Genomic DNA, 5,791 nt, shown 5'->3' with positions numbered 1-5,791 from the left:
ACACAGGAAGCATGCTACCTCTTGAGCATTGCGTTGGTTTTCCCTTGAAGAGGAAAAGGTGATGCAGCAAAGTAGCGTAAGTATTTCCCTTAGTTTTTAATAACCAAGGTATCAATCTAGTAGGAGACTAGACGCAAGTCCCTCGTACCTACACAAACAAATAAGAACCACGCAACCAACGCGATAAAGGCGTTGTCAATCCCTTCACGGTCACTTACGAGAGTGAGATCTGATCAAGATAATAATGATAAGATAAATATTTTTGGTATTTTTATGATATAGATTGAAAGTAAAGATTGCAAAATCAACGGTGCCAGAATATAACTTGTTGATAGGAGATTAATATAATGGATAATAGACCTGGGGGCCATAGGTTTCAGTAGTGGCTTCTCTCATGATAGCATAAGTATTACGGTGGGTAAACAAATTACTGTCGAGCAATTGATAGAAAAGCGAATAATTATGAGAATATCTAGGCATGATCATGTATATAGGCATCACGTCCGTGACAAGTAGACCGACTCCTGCCTACATCTACTACTATTACTCCACACATCGACCGCTATCCAACATGCATCTAGAGTATTAAGTTCATAAGAACAGAGTAACACAGTAGGTAAGATGACATGATGTAGAGGGATAAACTCAAGCAATATGATATAAACGCCATATTTTTATCCTCGATGGAAACAATACAATACGTGTCGTTTCCCTTTCTATCACTGGGATCAAGCATTTCAAGATTGAACCCAAAGCTAAGCACTTCTCCCATTGCAAGAAAGATCAATCTAGTAGGGCAAACCAAACTAATAATTCGAAGAGACTTGCAAAGATAACCAATCATATATAAAATATTTCAGAGAAGAATCAAATATTGTTCATAGATAGACTTGATTATATATAAACCCACAATTCATCGGATCTCGACGAACACACCGCAAAAAGAGTTACATCGAATAGATCTCCAAGAAGATCGAGGAGAACTTTGTATTGAGATTCAAAGAGAGAGAAGAAGCCATCTAGCTAATAGCTATGTACCCGAAGGTCTGAAGTAAACTACTCACACATCATCGGAGGGGCCATGGAGTTGATGTAGAGGCCCTCCGTGATCGATGCCCCCTTCGACGGAGCTCCGGAAAAGGCCCCAAGATGGGATCTCTTGGATACAAAAGGTTGCGGCGGTGGAAATAGGGTTTCGTGGTGCTCCTGGATGTTTTCGGGGTATATGAATATATATAGGAGGAAGAAGTAGGTCGGTGGAGCCACGAGGGGGGAGGGCGCGCCCAGGGGGGTAGGCACGCCCCCTGCCTTGTGGCCTCCTTGTTGGTTGCTTGACGTCCACTCCAAGTCCTCTAGATGACGTTTGTTCCAAAAATAACTCTCCCGAAGGTTTTATTCCGTTTGATATTCCTTTTATGCAAAACACTGAAATAGGCAAAAAAACAGCAATTTACACTGGGCCTTGGGCTAGTAGGTTAGTCCCAAAAATAATATAAAAGTGTAAAATAAAGCCCATTAACATCCAAAACAGATAATATAATAGCATGGAACAATCAAAAATTATAGATATGTTGGAGACGTATCAAGCATCCCCAAGCTTAATTCCTGCTCGTCCTCGAGTAGGTAAATGATAAAAACATAAATTTTGATGTGGAATGCTACCTAGCATAATTCTCAATGTAATTCTCTTTATTGTGGCATGAATATTCATATCCGAAAGATTCAAGACAAAAGTCTAATATTGACATAAAAATAATAATACTTCAAGCATACTAACTAAGTAATTATGTCTTCTCAAAATAACATGGCAAAAGAATGTTCATCCCTACAAAATCATATAGTTTGGTCATGCTCCATTTTCGTCACACAAGAATTCTCTCATCATGCACAACCCCGATGACAAGCCAAGCAATTGTTTCACTCTTTAGTAATCTCAAACTTTTTTCAACTTTCACGCAATACATGAGCGTGAGCCATGGATATAGCACTATGGGTGGAATAGAATATGATGACGGGGTTATGTGGAGAGGACAAAAAAGGAGAAAGTCTCACATCGACGCGGCTAATCAAGGGGCTAGGGAGATGCCCATCAATTGATGTCAATGCAGGGAGTAGGGATTGCCATGCAACGGATGCACTAGAGCTATAAATGTATGAAAGCTCAACAAAAGAAACTAAGTGGGTGTGCATCCAACTTGCTTGCTCACGAAGACCTAGGGCATTTGAGGAAGCCCATTGTTGGAATATACTCCCTCTGCCCAAAAATACTTGTCATCAAAATAGACAAAAAAGGATGTATCTAGAACTAAAATACATTTAGATACATATCCTTTTATTCATTTTGATGACAAGTATTTCCGGACGGAGGGAGTACAAGCCAAGTTCTATAATGAAAAATTCCCACTAGTATATGAAAGTGACAAAACAAGAGACTCTCTATCATAAAGATCATGGTGCTACTTTGAAGCACAAGTGTGGAAAAAAGGATAGTAGCATTGCCCCTTTTTATTTCTTTTTTTGGGCCTTTTTTTATTTGGCATTTCTTCTTCTTTTTATTTTTATTTTTTTATTTGGGAAAATGCTCTATTAATGATGACCATCACACTTCTATTTATTTACAACTCAATGATTACAACTCGATACTAGAACAAAGTATGACTCTATATGAATGCCTCCGACGATGTACCGGGAAGGGCATTGAATCAAGAGTGACATGTGTGAAAAATTATGGTGGCTTTGCCACAACTACGATGTCAACTACATGATCATGCAAGGCAATATGACAATGATGATGTGTGTCATGATAAACAGAACGGTGGAAATTTGCATGGCAATATATCTCGGAATGGCTATGGAAATGCCATAATAGGTAGGTATGGTGGCTGTTTTGAGGAAGATATAAGGAGGTTTATGTGTGACAGGGCGTATCATATCACGGGGTTTGGATGCACCGGCGAAGTTTGCACCAACTCTCAAGATGAGAATGGGCAATGCACAGTACCGAGGAGGCTAGCAATGATGGAAGGGTGAGAGTGCGTATAATCCATTGACTCAACATTAGTCATAAAGAACTAACATACTTATTGCAAAAATCTACAAGTCATCAAAAACCAAGCATTCCGCGCATGCTCCTAGGGGGATAGATTGGTAGGAAAAGACCATCGCTCATCCCCGACCGCCACTCATAAGGAAGACAATCAAATAACACCTCATGTTTCAAATTTGTTACACAACGGTCACCATACGTGCATGCTACGGGACTTGCAAACTTCAACACAAGTATTTCTCAAATTCACAACTACTCAACTAGCACACTCTAACATTACCACCTTTATATCTCAAAACAATTATCAAGTATCAAACTTCTCCTACTACTCAATGCACTTTTTTATGAAAGTTTTTATTATACCGATGTTGGATGCCTATCATATTAGGACTAAATTCATAACCAAAGAAAATTACCATGCTGTTCTAAAGGACTCTCAAAATAATATAAGTGATTCATGAGAGTTCAATAATTTCTATAAAATAGAACTACCGCCGTGCTCTAAAGGATATAAGCGAAGCACTAGAGCAAAATTATCTAGCCCAAAAGATATAAGTGAAGCACATAGAGTATTCTAATAAATTCCGATTCATGTGTGTCTCTCCCAAAAGGTGTGTACATAAAGGATGATTGTGGTCAACTAAAAAGCAAAGACTCACATCATACAAGATGCTCCAAGCAAAACATATATCATGTGGTGAATAAAAATATAGCCTCAAGTAATGTTACCAATAGAAGAAGATCAAAGAGGGGATGCCTTTCGGGGCATCCCCAAGCTTAGGATTTTGGTTGTCCTTGAATTTTACCTTGGGTTTCCTTGTGCATCACGAAGCTTAGACTCTTGCCACTCCTTGTTCCATAATCCATCAAATCTTTACCCAAAACTTGAAAACTTCACAACACAAAACTTAAACATAAAATCTCATGAGCTCCGTTAGTAAAAGAAAACAAACCACCACTTAAGGTACTATAATGAAATCATTCTTTATTTGTATTGGTGTTAAACCTACTGTATTCCAACTTCTCTATGGTTCATACACTCAAATACTAGCCATAGATTCATCAAAATAAGCAAACAACACACGAAAAACAGAATCTGTCAAAAACAGAATAGTCTGTAGTAACCTGTAGGTTTCGAATACTTCTGGAACCCCAAAAATTCTAAAATAAATTTCTGCATGTGAGTACTTTATCTATTAATAATCTGCAAAAATAATTAACTAAATAGCACTCTCCAGTAAAAAAATGGCAGCTAATCTCGTGAGCGCTAAAGTTTCTGTTTTTTTACAGCAAGATCGCAAAGACCTTCCCGAAGTCTTCCCAAAGGCACTACTTGGCACAAACACTAATTAAAAGCATAAAACCACATCTAAACAGAGTCTAGATGGATTATTTATTACTAAGCAGAATCAAAAAGCAAGGAACAGAAATAAACCTCCCAACAAGCGCTATCGTTTAACGCCCCTAGCTAGACATAAAAGCAAGGATAGATCTAGGTATTGCCATGATAATGATATGGTAAATCGCGAAAACTCATCTCATACTCCCTACGTTCAGTAGGAAGCTTTCTTTGTGGCAAGCAAAAGTAATCAAAGGGGCTAAATTTAATGGGACAAAATTCCCCAAGATCAAGCTCGGGAGGTATTGGTTCCTCCTTTGGCCCCTCATATTGCACAAACAATTCATCATTATAAGCATTCTTTTGGAAAAAATTCATGAGCCTTTGTTCAAGTGAAAAACCTAACCCATTGTTCTGGATAGAAAAATTATCATTAAGTTCAGAGATCCTGTTAACAAGAACATTGGTAGGAATCTTTTTTTCTAAGGTTTTCATTAAAAGCTACATGATCTAAAGATCGTAAATGCATAATGTCTTCTTGATAAAAAAGGATTGCTTCTATGGGAGGACGGCCGGCATCCACCCTATAATGCACAAAAATTTCATTGGCTTATTTTATTATAAATCTGAACGCATGAGCTAAAAAGATGGTCGCTGTTCGCTTAACAGAAGAATGCTCAATATTATAAAACTCTAGGAAAATCCTTTGTATGGAAGGATGCATATGTAAAAATTGTCTTTCAAGTTCAACTATGAGAAAAGATATAGCATCCGTGAGATTACTAGTTTTATGAAGAATAGACCCGCTCATGGTGGGCAAAGCACATGCACAAGTAAAGAAATCTTGAATAACTCCCTTCCCAATAATATTACTGCTACCAATCCGAAACTTTTTAGTGTAAAATAGTAGGATTTTCAAGAGGATCATCAATAGCATCAAAGTTTTCCATATTATTATCGATAACCTCCCCAATTTCAGACATGAAGGAAGCAAGGGGCAAGCAAAAAGAGGCGAGCGGAAAAGAGAGGGGGGACGGAAAAAGAGGGTGAATAAACTGGCAAGGGTGAAGTGGGGGAGAGGAAAACGAGAGGCAAATGGCAAATAATGTAATGCGAGGGATAAGAGTTTGTGATGGGTACTTGGTATGTCTTGACTTGTGCATAGATCTCCCCAGCAACGGCACCAGAAATCCTTCTTGCTACCTCTTGAGCACTGCGTTGGTTTTCCCTTGAAGAGGAAAGGGTGATGCAGCAAAGTAGCATAAGTATTCCCCTCAGTTTTTGAGAACCAAGGTATCAATCCAGTAGGAGACTACACGCAAGTCCCTCGTACCTACACAAACAAATAAGAACCTCGCAACCAACGTGATAAAGGGGTTGTCAATCCCTTCATGGTCACTTACGAG

The sequence above is a fragment of the Triticum urartu genome, chromosome 1, assembly GCF_003073215.2.
Source record: "Triticum urartu cultivar G1812 chromosome 1, Tu2.1, whole genome shotgun sequence".
Taxonomy (NCBI): Eukaryota; Viridiplantae; Streptophyta; class Magnoliopsida; order Poales; family Poaceae; genus Triticum; species Triticum urartu.
The sequence above is the reverse complement of the archived record's forward strand: the minus strand, read 5'-3'. Positions refer to the sequence as shown.